The 18,946-nt window shown below is 51.1% G+C and overlaps 1 protein-coding gene across 6 annotated transcripts in view; it reads right to left on the bottom strand.

Moving 5' to 3' along the window:
* The window catches only part of MYOCD (myocardin), a 473,785-nt gene that overhangs the window by 226,680 nt on the left and 228,159 nt on the right, over window positions 1-18,946 (bottom strand). Inside the window, exon 1 of one of the 6 annotated variants that reach the window (XM_043527935.1) lies at window positions 5,636-5,651. The exons of the other annotated variants lie outside the window; for them this stretch is intronic. The gene's annotated coding sequence lies outside the window, so the exon portion shown is untranslated. Of the gene's footprint in view, window positions 1-5,635; window positions 5,652-18,946 lie in introns of those variants that run through there. 6 annotated transcript variants of the gene reach the window in all.

Genomic DNA, 18,946 nt, shown 5'->3' with positions numbered 1-18,946 from the left:
GAACAATGTTCGATCCCTGTGATACAAATGAGCTGACACACATTCACTCCAGTTCTCCACATGCTGGAGACACTTCGAGACAGATACACACCTGGTGTAACTCCACCGCCTTCAGGGGAGTTATGCCAGCTCACCATTTGGCCCTTCTGCTCTATTTATCCAGGTTAAGGTTAGTAAATATGGTGTCACCCAGTAACAAATTCTAAGTGCTGGAGAGAGGGGGGAGCTTGTTCAGTTTAAATGAAAATGGTGCTAAGGCTTCTGCCATTCCACAGTGCAAACTCAGCCAAAACCTTCTGTGATGAACACAGATGTCTGGTTAGCCATAGAGCTGGGCAAATACCACGACGTCTGGCTAGCCATAGAGCTGGGCAAATATAGTAATCAAGAGTTGTGAAAATTTGTGCAAATAAAGCCTGCTAACTTGTTTCACTGTTGCCAGCCGCCCCTATATTGATGACCATTTAGATGGTGGCACTTGTATCCATAGGCAAGGAATGTTTGCTGAGAGCAAGAGCCTTTGGTCAGGCTGTGAATACATATTACTGGGAGCGCAAAAGGTAATTCATCCAACCGTTAGAAAATCTCACACAGAAAAAGAGACTTTGCTTCTTTACAAAGCACAGGTTATCCAAGCCAATCAGGTAACAGAAATCAGAGCAGGTGTCTTACAGAAGGCTGCCAATTGCATGCCACAAAGAGTGACCCGTGATTACTAAATAAGAATAGCAACCACTTCACAGACAGTCCATGGATGAAAAGGTGTGTGCAGAAAGTATACACTGAGCAATTAGGAATAAGAAACACGTTTGTAAAATCCACAGCTTGTCTGCAGATAACATACTCTCCCTGATGCAGAATCTGACTGGCTCTACCTGAGCCTTTTGAATGAAAGCCTCAGGGGACAGAAGCAGGAAGCACCAGAAAGTCTGCTCTGAGGAGACATCCTGGCCAGTTCTGCAGCCCCAAGAAATTGATTGTTCAGGCCAGGCTTCAATAAGCATCTGAGTTTGTGGGTACTTCGTTGAACCTCTGAACCTCTGGAGGATGATTCCTGAGCCTGAGGTGAGAAGAATTCTGTTCACATTGTGGGATGCCGACCTCTGCATCTGCAGGAACGATTGATTGATACTAAGTGTAGCAGCAAAACGCTGCAAGAACATTTCAACAAAGCAGTGTCCAAAAAATCCCAAGATGATAAGTGAAAGTGAATGCCAGGAAGAATCAGCCCCAGCCCCTAATGAGGCCCATCAGGAAAAAGCCGAGGAAAGCTAAAAAAGGGCATTTGTGGAGAACAAGAATAGAAAACTGCAAGATTGAGTCAGTGATAAAAGCTGATTTGATACAAAAAAGTTCCTGAACAATTACAATTTACTGTATAAGGAAGTCAGAATAATACACTGTAAATGACACTGTCTCTTCCACCTCAAGCTCCCTGAGTCCTTCTTACAGCCTGAAACTGCCCCATGCCACCTCTCCCTTTGCCCCCGCCCCCTCACACCACCTTCACCTCCAACCCCTCTGGCCACCTGAACCACCCTCCACATGCCACAAATTTCACAATGCTTCAGCAGTCCTGTGCCACTTGCTGGTACCAGCCCCAGCTGTCAGGCATGCTCAGAGGGGCATCAGTGCTCTGGCAGAATGTCTATGCCAGGAAACGGCCCAGTCAGAATTGCAGCCTGCCCCGAGGAAAGCTGTCTCTGCCAAAGGCTCCTGCCCTCTGACAAGCCTGTCCGAGCCAAGGTTCCTGTTCCCTGTTCACTCCTAGGGTTGCCAACCATCCCAGTTTTGCCGGGAGTCTGCCAGAATCAGGCTCTATCTCCTGGAGGCTACTGAAGCCAAACCGGGAGATTTTAGGTACTAAAAGTCCAACGGTGCAGCGGGGCTAAGGCAGGCTCCCTGCCTGCCCTGGCCTGGCGCCACTTCTGGAAGCAGCCAACATGTCCCTGCGGTCCCTGGGGGAAGGGTCTGGGGGTCTCTGCACACTGCCCCTGCCCCGAGTGCCAACTCCACAGCTCCCATTGGCCAGGAACTGCAGCCAATGGGAGCTGCGGGGGCGGTGCCTGTGGGCCGGGGCAGCGCGCGGAGACCTCCTGGCTCCCCCACCTAGGAGCTGCTGCCAGAGGGATGTGCCAGTCGCTTTTGGGAGCTGCCCAAGATAAGCGCCGCCTGGCGAGAGCCTGAACCCATTCCCTCTTCCCGCACCCCAACCCCGTACCCCAGCCCAGAGCCTGCACGCCGCACCCACTCCTGCACCCAAACTCCCTCCCAGAGCCCACACCCTGTACCCACTCCCGCACCCAAACTCCCTCCCAGAGCCCACACCTGTACCCACTCATGCACCCAAACTCCCTGCCAGAGCCCACACCCCGTACTCCCTCCTGCACCCAAACTCCCTCCCAGAGCCTGCACCCCACACCCCTTCACGCACCCAAACTCCCTCCCAGAGAACACACCCCGCACCCCCTCCTTCACCCCAACCCCCTGCCCCAGCCTGGTGAAAGTGAGTGAGGGTGGGGGAGAGCAAGTGACGGAGGGAGGGAGGATGGAGTGAGCGGGGAGCAGGGCCTTGGAGAAGGGACAGGCAGGGGGTGGGGCTAGGGTGTTTGGGTTTGTTCAATTGGCAGTTGGTAACCCTACATCACAGGCAGACAGTGACATGGCTACCATCTCCTTGGTACATCACATAGGGTTGCCAACTTTCTAGTTGCACAAAACTGAAACCCTTGCCCCACCCCCTTCCCCGCCTAATCTCCAAGGCTCCTCCCTCTGTCACTCACTCTCCCCCACCCTCATTCACTCGCTCATTTTCACTAGGCTGGGGCAGGGGGTTGGGGGGCAGAAGGGGGTGAGGGTGCCGACTACGTGTGTGGGCTCCGGGGTGGGATCAGGGATGAGGGGTGTGGGGTGCAGGAGGGGGATCCAGGGTGGGGCCCACCTTCCACTACCTCTGCCATCTCCTCTTCACCCCCTCTTCCACTCCGCCAGGCCAGCCTCCACCCCCTCTTCCACTCTGCCAGGCCAGCCTCCTCACCATTCCCCACCCTCTCCTCACTGCTGCCAGAGGGAGAGTGAACCACCACTCCAGCCATCTACAACCCCTCCCTCCTGCCTCCTTGCACTTCATTGGCTCCCCACTCTTCCTAATGCATGGAACAAAGCTCACTGTGTCTGTGCTGCGCAGAAGTGACCAGCTCTCTGGGCTTCTCCTTGGCCGCTGCCCCCACCCAACTCCTCTGTGCAACGTGCCTGTGTTGTGATTAGAGACAGGGGAAGCTTTTCAGACAAAACTTTTTTGCAGAAAAAATGCAGACTGAGGTGGACTGAAACATTTTGCTAATTCACTTCGCATTCCGTGAATAGCTTTGGCCAAAACGAAAAACGAAAACATGCTGAAGTGTCAAACTGACGAGTTTGGGCATTATCAAAATGAAACGGTGCAATTTTGGGGCTAGATTCACGAGGGGCGGTAGGCATCATTCACAGAGGAGAAAACGGTGGTGCCCCCTTTGTAACTCTTAGTAATTGCCAGTAGTTAGGATGTTCACCTGGGATGGGGGAGACCTAGGTTCAAATCCTACATCCCAGATGAGTGCCTGAACCAGCAGGGCATGGGCCACTAGGCAGGCCATTTGTCTGGTTTTGGGCTGGACAGTCTTGTGAGGTCCCGGGAGCAGAGTCACATGGGTTGGCAAAGTATCAAAATGTCCAGTATTCTGGGGATGCCTGAGTGGCCACTCTATAAGGCACTCTGGAGTGGGTCTCTCAGCCTCTCCTATTGAAGCTGTTCCACTTTGTATAAGTAATTACAGAGTCACTGAAGCAGAGACTGAAAGCCAGGTGTTCCCCCCGCCCCAGGTGAAAGTCCCAACCCCTGGCCTAGAGAGTTATTCTCACTTGCTTTTGCTGGAGAAGTGGAATAGCTTCAACAGAAGAGACAGAGGAAACCCTGCCCTATAAAAGCCTATAGTCGCATGGTTAGACTCCCCTGGGGGCAGGGAGATCGGGGCTCAAGTCCCTTCTCCACAGCATGGATTAAACCTACTTTTCTTTTATATTTTCAGAACTGCCAATGAACTGAACGATCATTTATTAGCTCTGTGCACTGTGAGATCATGAAAGGTGCATTCTGCAGCTAAAATGCCGTGTATTGTTGAATGCAGCCATCCATCCACAGCCGCATTTACGGAGACCCGCTTCAACACACACACAAGTGGTTCCAAAGCTCAATTTATTTAATTAATAAGTGGCACAGAACTAGCACTAACTGTTTACTTTACGATTTTGAATGTACATTTTTTAAGGTTTAGACGTTGCTGATATGATGTATCTTTGCAGTGAAGACTTGTGGGTGATGAGAAGACATTCCAGCAAACTGCATCTGCTTACAAAAATGAGACTTGGTTCAGCTGAACACTAAATCTTTGATAAATTAGTCAGGGCTTTGGTGACGTCCATGTTGAACCAATATGACAGTTTTATATGGATTATGATTCTTAATGTTTTTGAAGAATAGAGCAAGTGAGCCAGAAATCCAGTGCTGCAGCTTGGAGACCACCGGCATAGGACAGTGCTTCTCAGGAAGGCTTCTTACTTACTCTGTGTACAGTTTTTTTGCACTCAGAGCAGATGCAACATTTTAATTTTCAGTTAGTGTACTGGGGTCCTTGATTTCTGAGCCAGGAGGTTATGTCTTGACCTCAGAGACTCATGCTTTCACAAGGCAGTCAAGTAGCACTGGCTCAATGGTGTTTTTTCTAAAGTCAGATTTGGCCTCAAAACATTCCACTTTGTTCACTCACTTCAGCTTGAACCAATTGTATTTACAAAGCTTAGGCATGCTTTTGAGCCTCAGAACACATCTCCCATCAACCACTGCTGCCAGCACATAAATTGCGAGACTATACACAATATAGGTCATGTCCTGTCTCTCTCTGCCTATAAACAGTAAATCCATATAGTCTCCCTCTGATGGTAGCTTTACATGGGCACTTTCCGGTGAGACAATGGACTCTGGGGAGAAAAGGCTTGAGTCCAACAGTTTCATTCTTTCTGCCCACAACCAGGGAGCAAGGAGGTACCCGAATAACAGGCAAACCACCTTCTTTGAAGCTCACTTTCAAACCCCCCTCCCCTGCAAAGCTCAGGCAAAGCATGTTTAACTGCCTGGTTAGCGCAATGCCTGTGCAGTCCCACCCAGGGACCTGGGCCTGGCTCCCCTCTAGCTTGCAGCACTTCTCTGATGCGGTAACTCCAGTGACGTGAGGGGAGTCATGCCTGATTTACACAGGAGAGAGGCCCATGAGCACTGCCCTCCGTGCAGGAGCCCCAGGGTCAAGCTCCTCCGCTGTGGAGCAGGGACTTGAACCAGGGGCTCTCCCGTCCCAGCTGAGTGCTCTAACCACCAGCGCGGTGGGTCAGCTGCAGGTCAGCGCTCCCATTGGAGTGTTTCCATTGTGTATGAATAGGTAACTAGCCATTGGGCCAGTGAGAAGGAGACTGACTCTATTGGCTGGTGATGAGGGCACTCACCTGGGACGTAAGAGACGGTCTCTGAATCAGCAGAGCAGGGCTTGGAGCTGGGGCTGCCATGTGTCCCTCTCTGGTTTGAACCAGAAATTCCATCCGAGACCTGCAGACTTTTCAGCAACCCCCGCAGGTAAAAAGTTTCAATGAATTGGCATTTGCTGATGAAAAAATGTTTAGTCAAAGAATTCCTGCACAGTCTAGCACCACAGCCTCGTCCCCTTTCCAGAGGGTCTGAAGCTGGGTTCCTGAGCTCTCCCCTCAGACAGGGGAAATGTGGGAGGGCTGGGTTCTCCCCTCGTGGTGGTGCTGGGTCTGGGATGGGTCAGGCAGGTGGGAGGAGGGGCAGGTGTTGGTATCCATCTAGGGGCAGCTGTGCGAGGGAGTCGTGGTGTTGTGACAAAGGCTTACGGGGGTGCAACGCAAAGGATCCAGGCTGCCATTGCAGCTCCTCTGCTCTCCGCTGGCTGCTCCTGTTATGGGGAGGAGAGCTGGAGTAAGGTTCTTCTCCAGACCATTGCCAGGGTGGAGGGCTGGCTGGGCGGGGTGAGCTGGCTGGTGAAATGTCCAGCCAGACTAACAGGGCTGCCCTTGGCCTGGTGATTGTTTGGCTCTATGGAGTCCTTGCTGCATGCTCCCTGGCCCAACTGGAGCATCTTTCAGGTGCTCTTTCTGTTCCTTGTTTGTGAAGCTGGGACAAGAAGAGATGGTGCCACTTGCAAACGCTGGTCTCTAATGTGCCCATATCAGCCCAGCCTCACGGAGTCGCTCCCCCCAGCCAGGTCTGGATTAATGCATAGCAAACTAGGTACGTGCCTGGGACCCAAATGCATGGGGGAGGTGGGCAGGACCCTACAAACAGCCATACAGTGCACTCCCCGTGGCTAGGCTGGCCATACTGCAGATCCGGCTGCTCATCCTGCTATTGCTTGTGCACTGCTCACCTAGACGCGGGTTGCAACACCACTCACTCAGATTTGCCCTGGCCTCTCCTCCATCACGATCCTGCATGTGTGGTTGCAGCACCACTCAGGTTTGGCCACGGGAGCCACATCTTGCAGGGACAGTGCCCTAAGCAGCAGCAGGATGAGCAGCCGGCCAATGGGAGCTGCAGAGTCAGCGCTGGAGGCGGGGGCAGCACACAGAGCTTCCCTGATCGCCCCTCTGCCTAAGTGCTGCAGGGAGATGCCAAGCATTTCCGGGGCCGCACGGAGCCAGGGCAGGCAGGGAGCCTGCCTTAGCCCCACTGCACCGCTGACTGGGCTTTTGATGGCCACCCGGTCAGCAGTGCTGACCAGAGCCACCAGGATCCCTTTTCGACTGGGCGTTCTGGTCAAAAACAGGAGACCTGGCAATTCTACTGGTCAGCAAGCAGCATGTCCCAGGCAGGGCCTTGGTGGCTGAGGAGCCCGGGAGATGGCACCCTGGGCTGTGCCTGTTGATCCAGAGGCAAGGAGCAGGCTCGTTGCTTGCTGGCCAATTGGCATGCAGTTTGGATGCCTCAGGGCTTGTCCTATCCCAGTGGGACCCTGAAAAGCATCCTCAAGGCAACTTCCTCTCATGGATCTCCCCCACAGCCCCAGCCCCTTTCTGAAGGAGCTGCAAGCAGGTTGTATTAGGCAGCCCTCAGGGCTACTGCTGACACAGGCGAGATGGGACCCTGGGGTGCGGCGGGGGCCAAGCATACCAGCATTTGCAGCTCCGGGGGGCCAGGATCCGGACATGACGTTGCAGGGCTCTAACCAGAAGGCTGACAGAGGGTCATGTGCTTCGGGGCATGAGCCCTCACAGACTTTTCATAGGTCTGTATGCACTCCCCCCGCCCCCCACCCCGGATTTGCAAGCCAGTATAAATTCACACATAATGTTCTTCATGCTGATACCACTTTGCCTCCCCCGAATATTGCTGAACTGACACTCCTGCTGATAGCCCAGGCACAAGGCACCAGCCTTGCCTCCTCCTTGTGGCCACGCTGAGTGCTAGCTCCAGCCTCCAGGCCAGTTGGGCAGTGACAGGCCAGCCAAGGGACATGGAATTTGTTTCTCCTCAATGGCAATGCAAAGCAGCTACCAAAGCTAGCAGGCCAGCTTGGACAGAGAGGTTGCAGAGAACAAAAGCCAGGTGTCCCCTATGGCTGTGGCAGACAGTAACTTGAGCCCCTTGGACAGCCACAGGCTGGCTCCCTTGTGGAGCCCTGGAAGCTGTATTTAAGTTAGCAATGTCAGGGACATGCCGTCCTGTGGCTGATTCGATCACGGTTCCATGCTAGAACTGCAGGGCTCAGTGTTACTGGTTAATACTTGTGCTCGGCATCGACCAGCTCAAATGTTCAGATCCTATCTCACAGCTTTGTGTTCACGACAGGCTCAGACTTGCCCTGACAGATTCCCAGACCAGATGCAAGATTTTCTACAAGTAAGGGTTACAAATCACTCAGCTAAACTGGTTTTGAACATAAAGTATTTTAGAAAGCCCATGTTGTCTCCATTTCAAAGGCTTGGTTGTTCACAGTGAGATGTTGGGGGAAGGCAGAGGCTCGGGATGATTGGTGGCTCGCAGGATTTGGACAAGAGCTTTTGTGAAATCACTCAGGTAATTAAACTGAAGTAAGATTTCCAGAGCCCTCTCAGCCCGTGTACATTTCATCCCCGGCTCTACAGGCTGCTGGCAGTTTGCTTGTGCTGGGCAGGAAATGGTTTTCCCATCCTCTGAGAGTTCTCGAGATTTCAAATTTTCTTCCCGTCCCAAATCAGGAAGAAAAATAAAAGACCTCAAACACTTTCATGAACCGATAATCTGAAAACAAACTTCAGCTCAGGTCATCAAAATGTTATGTTCTGATCATTTACAAATGTTTTGTTTCAATTTCAGCCTTTTAAAAAATTACTTTTTTGTACAAATTAAACTAAAATTTTGAAATGAAAAGTCAGCTTGAACTAGGAAATGAAACTTTCCCTTTAGAAACTGTGGGCACAGAGCATTCTAGCAATTCCAAACCTTTTTTTTCCAAAACATTTTTGAATCAGGAAATTCATCATAAGGCTGGTTTGACAAATAGGCATTTTCCAGTGAAAACACATTTTGGTGGAAAATTCCTGACCATCTCTAGAGTTTGCTGCTGGGCAGCTGGGTATCAGGGTCACCTGGCCCATCTCAGACTTGCTTAAGCTTCAGCTCAACAAAAAAGTGCAATTATCCAGCCTGGATCTACAATTGTTCACCTATTCCCCTATATACAGTGCAAAATGTGACATATTCCCCAGAGCCAGGCCCGACTGCCTCCCGAGGTCTGCCCAGAGTTGGAGCCTGCCCCTACAGTCCAGGCTAAGCCATGACCCCTTCTTGTGCCCTGCCTGAGTCAGGCACAGATGCAGCCCCTGCACTTTCCTGAGCACTGAGGCTGCACCTGCTCAAAGCCCTTGGGAAGGGGGGCTCAGCTTAGCTCTGCTGCATCCCTCGGGGTGCCATCTTCAGTGCAGCTCCACTGGTGACATTGTCTGCACATTATTGAAAGAGCATTTGCATCTTTGTAAATCATTTGCATCTAAACCTCAGTTTAGTGCATCGTGTGGTGCATGGCTCTAGGGCAGGTGAAAAGCACTGGCTGGTTCCCCCTGGTGAATAGAGCCCTCTATCTACAGGGCAGCAGCAGGATAGGCTCCCCAGATGCTGCCCGGCCTGCATGGAATGGGGGGGGCTTTCTGAGGTCACCCTGGCAGTTCCTGGTCTCTCTGCTGAGTCCGCAAAACACAGGGAGCGCTTGACATGAAACCCAACAAATTCATTAAAAGCCTGGAAATCAGGAGTCCAGGGAGAAGTCCCCAGCATTCATTGCCCTCTCTCATTACCAACAGCACTCTCCATAGCCTCCTCCCCTTCACCTTTATCTCCAACAGGTACCAAAAAGCAATGCACACAGCAGCTTCCCCAACCTCGCAGTAATTCAGCGCCTTACCAGTGACTTCAGCAACACGAAGGCAGGGTAACTTCCCCCAGGCCCGGAGGGTCTGCCCCTCCATTGACATCAGAGAGCAGGAGGCTGAAGGAAGGCTTGGTGCTCCAATGTGAGCTGGATGGAGCTGGAGCACGTATGACTTTCAGTGTCTGTTGGAGACGGAGTGCTGGAGTGTGTTATTGACAATAAGAAGGTGGCCATGAATGTAGGAGACTCTTCCCCTAATGTCTGGTTTCTGTCCTTCTAAAGATCTGGCTGAGTGGGGTGCATCCTCAGTAGGGTTGCCAATCCTTCCGGATTGGCTGGGAGTCTCTTGGAATTAGCCTCAATCTCCTGGTGACTATTGAAAGCAATCTGGGAGATTTTAATAGGGCAAAAGTCCTGTCAGCAGTGCAGTGGGGCTAAGGCAGGCTCCCTGCCTGCCCTAGCTTTGCGCGCCTCCCAGAAGTGGCCAGCATGTCTAGCTCCCAGGCGCAGGGGCGGCCGGGGGTCTCTGCGTTCTGCCCCTGTGCTGAGGGCTGACTCCGCAGCTCCCATTGGCTGGGAACTACAGCCAATGGGAGCTGCAGGGGCAGTGCCTGCAGGCAGGGGCGGTGCCTACAGGCAGGGGCAGCGTGCTGAGCCACCTTGCTGCCCCTGAGTCAAGGAGCCGGACATACTGGTTTCTTCCGGGAGTCACCCAAGGTAAGTGCCACCCAGAGCCTGCACCCCTCACCCCTCCCATACCCCAACTCCCTGCCCCAGCCCTGAGCCCCCTGCCGCACCCAAACTCCCTCCCAGATCCTGCACCCCAACACTCTGCCCCAGCCCTGAGCCCCCTCTTACAACAAAATGCCCTCCCAGAGCCTGCACCTCACACCCCTCCTGAACCCCAACCTCCTGCCCCAGGCTCAGCCCACAGCCCCCTCCCACACTCCGAACCCCTTGGCCCCACACCCCAGCCCAGAGCCCGCACCCACTCCCGCATCTCAATCCCCTGCCCCAGCCTGGTGAAAGTGAGTAAAGGTAGGGGAGAGCAAGTGACAGAGGGAGGGGGGATGGAGTGACTGGGGATAGGGCCTCAGAGAACGGGCAGGGTAGGGGCAGGGTTTGGGTTTGGGTTTGTGCAATTAGACAGTTGGCAACCCTAATGTCCTAATGCAACCTGAGCAGTCGTGAAGCAAAGGTTTGTTTGTTAAGTTCCTCTGTTTTTCTACAGGGAGCATGCCTCAGTGCAGGAGTGGCCAACCTGTGGCTCCGGAGCCACATGCGGCTCTTCAGAAGTTAATATGCGGCTCCTTGTATAGGCACGGACTCCGGGAATGGAGCTACAGGTACCAACTTTCCAGTGTGCCGGGGCATGCTCAATGCTCAACCCCTGGCTCTGCCCCCACTCCATCCCTTCCTGCCCCCTCCCCTGAGCCTGCTGTGTCCTTGCTCTTCCCACTTCCTCCCCCCTAGAGCCTCCTGCATGCCAAGAAACTGCTGATCAGCAGGGCTGCTGGTGGGTGGGAGGCACTGGGAGTGGGGTGGGGGAGATGATGGGGGGCTGCTGACATATTACTGTGGCTCTTTGGCAATGTTCATTGGTAAATTCTGGCTCCTTTTCAGGCTCAGGTTGGCCACCCCGGCCTCAGTGGGTAGCTTCCCAGGGTCAGAAGGAGAAGAGGGTGAGCTGCACCTGCCTGGAATCAGAGGGAGAAACCACACTGCCAAGATTCCCAAGTATGATCCCATCCGACATCCTAGGTATGTACTTGGGGTGGCTAGCTGCTCATGCCTGCTCAGTCAGAGCTAGTGTGGGCATGTCTACCTGAGCTGGAAATTACACCTTCCACCTCCAGTGAAGACCTACCTTAGTTACACTGGCTCTGGTGCTAAGGGAGGACATATTCATATTCCCCCTTCATTCAGTATAGCAATTAGCGCATTCCTAGATACCCTGGTAACGTTCCTTGGTTTCAAAGACAATTGTCCTGCATGTTTTCAAATTGACCATTGCATTTCTTAGCGCTCCAGCATGTGGGATCAGGCACAGGACCTTAACCCATCTCGCATCTCATGCCAGAGTGAGAAGCGTTTTGGTAAATTACAGACATTCTGGGGCTGGTTCTCCTCTGGCTCACCCTGGTTTAACACTGGTAGCTTGGTGGATTTCAGTGGTGCTTCTCCTGCCTTACACCCATGTCACTAAGAGGAGAGCCAAGCCTTGTGAATTGTCTGCATAGCTGTATTTCTAACGTTACTTTCCTTTTAGCTCCTCAGTTTCTTTTCCTATTGCGCCTCCTGAGCGCACCAAGAGGGAAACAAACATAGCTTTGACGTGGAGTTTCTTTAAAGCCTCCGATGCTTTCCTGTTTGTTTATCCAAGGTTCAAGTGGATGTAAACACGTTTAGTGCCATTGCATGTGGAGTGGCTATTAAGCAATCCTGACCCGCCATAAAACTTTAAATACCCATGGAGAAAAGCCAGGAAAGAGACGTACACAGATGCAATTCAGCCTTATCAAATTCTTCACGTGTTTGTTGTGGCGTGTTTGTATTCCTGGACTTCTGCTCACAAGAATGTTGCTGATAAAACAGTCTTGCTAAACATGGATTTTTGTGTTTTTAGCTGATGTTTACAGTGCACTAGACAGTAAGAGGAGCTCTGGATTCCAGTGGGCAGATGTACAGAGGGATCCAGTTATAATTTACACTGCAACTGGTTGTTGGGAGGAGGCCGGTCACTCCCTGCTACACATGTTTCAAAGAGTAACTTTTTGTCATTGATGGAGCCCTGTTTGGCAAGGGAGAAAACAACTCTATGGTTGCTAGTTTCTTTACCTACAATAACAAGTGAACTCTGCTGCTCCAATACCCTCCAGGACGCAGTGGAATGCACTGGAATGGCTATTATCTCTCTGTTTTCTTTCCAGATACTGTCCAGTTTGGATGGCTCTGTTTGTTGAACTCCCTGGTGCCTCCTGCGAGAGGCACAAAGCTCTGCTCTGAGATAGAGCTGAGTGGAATGGCACTATTTTGTCTGGAGGTTACATGCTGTTTCCCACAGAGCTGCACATTCTTTCCAGCCCTAGAGGGGCGAGCCACCCACCACTCCAACCTCTGCACAAGGATCCATTGCTCCAGGAGATTGTTTGGGAAAGGCAGTCAAAACACTTCCAAAGCAGATGGGAAACCAACACAGGAGCAAACCTGTTACGGGCCTGAATCCCACAGTTATTGTATGGGACTGTTTGCACAAAATCACTTTGCACTATGTGCTGCTCAGTAGGTTTCAGGGCCAAGAAACACTAAGCTGAAAAATCAAGGCAAATGTGCTCAGTTCCAAGTTTCATTATGAGCCCCAAACTTGGGAAAGTTCACCAAAATGTTTGATGAGCCTCAGCAGAGTTTTAGGGCATGTTTTCCTTTTCCTACATGTTCTCACAACAGATGGCTATTGCCTCCCATGACTACCCATGGAGGTGAAGCAAAGCTGCCCTTGTAACCCACATACCTCCTTGGTGTGGTGTTTTGTCCCATCTAGTGGCACCGAGACTACTTAGAGAGAGAGAGATTAATGAGTTTGCTCTACAGCCAATTGGCTTTTAGCTCATGCGGAAGAGGCTTATGCACTAAGCTCCAGAGGTCCCAGGTTCGATCCTGCCAGCCACCGACCGGGATCTGTCAGCGTTACACCCTTAGGGATTGTGGTGGCCACCTGTGTTGTCAGGAGATGGAGAGCAGGTGAATGGAGATGGTGGCCATCTTTGCTTTGGGCAGTCTGTGGCCTCCATCCCTCTGAGGACAATGGAAGATGGTGTCCATTTTGAGAAGGCCATCTTAACTGACAGCAGCCTAAGGCCTCAGTCCCAGTGAAAACAATGGGAGACGGTGGCTATTTTGAAAGAGGGCAAGTCTTCATGAGTTTCTCTGAAGAACATTATCCCTCAACATCTGGTTTCAGATGTTAAAAATAATGGAAAAAATGACCATTAACCCTAAAAATCTGTTTTCCAAAACTAGCCATTATATCAGATCTGCTTGAGGTTCACCTCTTTGCCAAGTTTTGTGTCAATAGACTGAGATCATACAGTACAAAAAACAGTCTGACATTGGGTGCTAAATTCCTTAAAAGACCCATTGTAAAATTAATTTTGACTAACAATAAACAGATTTACTGGTGAATTCTCAGATAATTCATTCCATGACTAAAGAGTAAATGCTGTAATTCTGTGACGGATACGGAACAAACAGTCTGAATTCCTGCTTTCAGTGCAAAACTCAACTCACTCTCAACTGTGGAACCGCAGCCAGTGTTTCCATAATTATAATCCTAGCACTAGCACCCAAAGGCCCCCATTGTGCTAGGTGCTGTGCATACACACAGGGAGCCATGGCTTCTTCTCATCATGCCAAGGTGTGGCAAGAGCATTAGCAAGCAGCAGGCAGGCAGGTGAGATGAGCAGTGGTGCGGTCCCACGGCTGCGGTGGTAGTGGCTGGACAGCCTCTCAGATCTACTGCATCTACTGCATCACAGTGGCAATGGGGCTGCAAGAGGGGTGGAAGGAGGAGACAGGAGGGGCTTTGCCTATTCGTTCAGGGAGGACATCAATTCAGAGTGGGCGTTTGTGACCGAAGGACCTCCTGACGCCCGCTGGCAGAAGACACAGGAGCACATAGGAGCACAAAGATCCCCTGGGTTCACCAACAGGGAGCATGTGTCCCTTGAAAGCCTGTGTCACACTAATCATCATAATAATTGCACCATGTTTGACAAGCCACCAGCAGGCTTGATCTTATGGCAGGAGGATTTCAGCCATCCTGGTTGAAAATGCTGGGAAAAGGACTTGGGGTAGCTATCCTGTAGGAGATGGGAATGCCCTGTGAGTTAACTTTAAGCTCTAGTAGACTGTTGTGATTTTGTTTCATAAGTAGCCGTTTGTTTCCAATAGTCTTACCTACTAACACTTGAATGTCTGTTCTTTGACAATAAACTAATTCTTGTTTTCACTATAAATATATCTAAGTGCTGTGTGTGTTTAGCAGAGTGGTGATCCTGAGTTAAACCAGTACGCTTGTGTGTACTTCTCCTTTGGGAGCAGTGCATCTGAGCGCTCTGTGAGTGTTCCATGGAATGGGGGCTAGGCACTCCAGAGGGACGCCCAGAGGACTCGGAGATTGGTATATGCCTGTTGCTAACATGTACAGAGTGAGCGAGGCCTGGGAGGCAGTGCTTGTATTGCCAGAGGCTGTGGAGTCAGGGAGTTGATCCACAGCCCGCATAGACAAGGCTCCCTCATGCTAAGGTCAGGTGGTTGCAAGGTGCCTCACAACCCGGGGTCCCCTGGCAGCATCAGAGTGCTGTAGAAGGGGGTGTGTGGGATAAGCAGACGGGTGATATGATGAGAGATAGGAGAAGATGAGTAGGGAGGGGCAGAATTGTGAAAGGCCTTGGGAGGGAGGCCAAGAGACTGAATTTGATGAGGAAAGGGGTGGGGAGCCAGTGGAGGGATGCGACATGGACAGACTGAGGGGCCAGCACCATGACCTGAGACACAGTACCAGAGTGTTCGATACACACTTCTGATAAAGTGGAGTAAATAAGTATTGGACTGTCCTAGGTTCAACCTCTGCCTGAGGGGTCTGACTTCCCTCAAGCTGAGCTAACGCACAGTCACAGTGCTGACACTGCCCTCATTCTCTTTTGATTTCTACAGCCAGCCAAAATGGTGCTGTTCTGGCTGTTTCCCATTTCCAGCAGAGCGTCCGCTGACCTGGGGTGGGGCAGGGGAATGGTCCCTTGGACACCGGCTTTGCTAGCTGGGGTCCAGGGGTGTTTCTGCAGCCAGTTGGCTCATAACAAAAATACCTCTGGTGACTGAAGTGTCTTTCAGCTGTTTAGAATACAGATGTGCAAAAGGGCTGGGGTTATTTCAACTCTGCTCAGTGCTCTGTAACACATGGTGCCCCAATAAGACGCCCTGATGGTTGGAGAAATCCAGATGATTAAATATTTACCTTCCAAAAGGTAATGGCTTGAAACCTTTGTTAAACAATGAGGCGTCTCTGGGGGTATGTTGGGAGGAGGCCTGTGCTATGGAAAATCCCTCAGCTGACATCTGTGTAGAATCCAGGCTGGTGCCCAGCGCCAACTGCCTGATCCGACACAGAACACAAGCAGCCTCAAATAAACAGATACAGCCCATGAATAAAAGGCTCATAGGTTGGTGTCCAAATGGGGCTTTCAGAACTCCAGTGCTTATTCCAAAGTGACCCTGCTCCTGCCAACCTGGCTCTGAGGTTTGAGCAGGATCCCGGCTCATGACAGTTTGGACTGAATTCTTCCTTTCCTCAAACATCCATTTATCAAAACTGAGATTTATCACGGACTCCACTGAAACCTCCCCTTGCCACTCCCCGCACAGAAAGGGGCACAGCACCAGAAATGTGGCTGTAGGAACAATTCTCAGTCCTTGCTCCTCTGGCTGCCTGATGGCAGGGGCAAGTCAGGCAGATGCGCATGCACGTGACTTTGTCCCCAAATCTACATGACCAGGGTGCACTGAGCTCAAGAGCTGAATGTCAGTTCTTAAGATACCATCAACCCCCCCTCCCCCGAGAATTCTCCATTGGCACAGATACAACTGCCAGTATTGCCACAGTTCAGGGAAAGATGTACCCACAGCCAGCACTCTGCTGAGACAATCCAATAGAGTGAGAGAGCGAGAGAGAGAGAGGTAGGCAGATGGAGAGGAGAGAGACAGACTGATGGATGGATAGTGGTGATAACGCTGGGACACATTGTGCTCCAGAACCAGGCAGAAAGCTCTTGAGAAGAAAAAAGGAAAATTAGAGTCATTCACAAAGGATGAACAAATCCAGACTTTAAGAAAAGGAACAGTGGCTGGAAGGCTGGTCAGACAGGAGAATTGTCTTCCCGGGGCTGAAAGTATGGAGCCCACAGAAATGATCTCTCACTCCTGGATGGCATAGGCTCAGGGTTGATTTTCACCAGTGAGTTAACGCAGGATATAGCACTAGTGTTCTCAGTAACTTGATCTCTGTCCTCACACAAGCCCCCTCCCCACCATGTGCAAACCACTGGAGTTAGCCAGCATGCCCAGGTGGATGGCAGACCTTGAGTGAGCTTCCTTCAAAAGTTGCTAACTTGACAACAGCTGCTAACTTGACCTTTCTGTAGCATGCCCACAGGCTAGGGCCATGACACAACAATCAAGAGCTGCTGGCTCTCCAGTATCTATCCATAATACCCTGGCCTCACCATCTCATGATCTTCTCTTCTCATGTCTCTGTTCCGTTTCCTGGCTGGAAGTGCAAATGGCTAGCCATACCCAATGCAATTTAAGACATGCCAGCAAAGGAGAAGGAACATGGGTAATTGGGGAAGTGCAATACCATTCCATGGGACGTTGCTCTTCAATGTTCTGCTTGTTGCACTTTAGGTGTTGAGTTTGTGATACAGCATGGCCAGAAGGCAGCAGGAGAGTGATACAGGAGAGAGAAGTAAGCCCCAGGATGAGGAGAAGCCTTATTCCCTGTAGAGGGAAGAAAGGTTTCTATCGATTAAAAGCACCTGAAGCCAATTAGAGCACCTGAAGCTAGTCACCTGATAAAAACCCCCTGCTTCACTCAGCCAGGGGAAGGAGTTGGAGCAGAGTGCAGTTTGAAGGAGTTGAAGTAGAGGAGAGTTTGGAGGAGTGCCGTGGCTGGCTAGAAGACCAAGACCCTAGGTAAAGAGACCCCCGGCTTGCGCAGAGAGAGAGAGAGGGCAGGAAGCCCCACAAGCTGAAGAGCAGGAGCAGGAAGTAGCCCAGGGGAAGGAAGCACTAGTTCAAATGGTTTACCACTATCCCTAGGGCCCCTGGGCTGGGATCCGGAGTAGAGGGCGGGCCCAGGTCCCTACCTCTCCACTACCCTTCCTCTGGGTTACTACTGGGACAGTAGATACCCTAGTTCAGGGGCAGGAAACTACACCCTGACACCCCCCCCCCCCCGCCGAGAAGAGGAAGTGCAGGACCCATCATAATCGTACCGGCAATTTGCTGCAAGTTTTATTGGGTTTGGGTTGCTTGGTTTGGGGCCAGTACTGCCTGAGAATTGCACCTGTTGTGCCTTCTTGCACTTGAGTTTTTGGTAGAGTGTGCTCCAAACAATAACAGGGGAAACAGTCACTGAGAAATAAAACATTTCCTAAAGTCTCAGATTGACAAGTCATGCAACTGGTACCAAGTCTGCTAACTCCTGGTGCCACCCCTGTCTTTCAAATTAATCTTCAACAAATTCCAGCAGAGCACTAATACTGTGATCACTTTACATCTCTCCCTCCAAACCAAAGATGTGGCAACACAAAGTGTCCCTTATTTCCCTTGCTCTCCTGGATCTAGCACCAGGTTCCAGAGACGTACTGGCAGGTTGCCTCTACGGGTCCTGGAAAGCAGCACAATTGTCAACCTATTCCTGCCCATACGGTGCACACCTCGCCCCATAACATGAATAGCATTATACACGCTGCAGTGCACACGCAACGGCAGGCAGCCCCAGCTTGCCCAAGATAGGCCAAAAACAAATTCCATCCCCACCTTTCATCTGCTCAGTGTGTAATTAAACTTCTTATGCCAGGTGCTCCCAAATGGGCGCATGCCTTCATACCCCATGGAAGTAGAGGGTAGGCTGGGTCTCTCAAAATGGCAGTGGGCACAGACGCTCTGTTGATACCCATATTATTGGGTGTGAACAGAATCCCAATTTGGCTGAATTCAAATACCCTGGATCTCTGGAATGCCTAGGCATCATGCACTTTGCTGGTGGACCCCATGTAGATGTCTGTGAACATCCCTCCATGTTCCACCAAGAGCGAGTAATATCCCTTCGTGTCATGTAACCATGTGCACCTTGGTGAGGCAGCACACAATGGGCACAGTATGCCACAATGGCCCCACCACAGTGCAGGAACCACATTCTCTCAAAGCCCCCTTTCAACACAGCAATAGTTGCCTGGCAAATCTTCATCAGCACAGCACTGGCAGTTGACATGCCAGCGCTGAAATGATCATCCAGCATGGTTACGCAGAGTTGCCAACACTTATAATTTTATCACATCTCATGGTGTTTTTCTAAAAGCCCCAGCTTCTGGAATCTGGTGGTTACCCAAGAATCTCAGCTTCCATTTATTTAAAAAAAGGTAAGTTTCCTAGATTTTAAGGTCAGAAGGGAACACCATGATCATCTAGTCTGACCTCCTGTATATCGCAGGCCATAGAACCTCACCCACTCCTGTAATAGATCCCTAACCTCTGGCTGAGTTACTGAAGTCCTCAAATCATGTTTTAAAGACTTCAAGTTATAGAGATACCACCATTTCCACTCGTTTAAACCTGCAAGTGACCTCTGTGGTTCAGAGGATGGCAAAAAGCCCCAGGGTCTCTGCCATTCTGACCTAGGGAAAAATTCCTTCTTGACCCCAAATATGGTGATC

This window comes from Chelonia mydas, chromosome 14 (assembly GCF_015237465.2).
Source record: "Chelonia mydas isolate rCheMyd1 chromosome 14, rCheMyd1.pri.v2, whole genome shotgun sequence".
Classification (NCBI taxonomy): domain Eukaryota; kingdom Metazoa; phylum Chordata; order Testudines; family Cheloniidae; genus Chelonia; species Chelonia mydas.
Note: the sequence above shows the minus strand (reverse complement) of the source record. Positions and strands in the feature narration are given on the sequence as shown.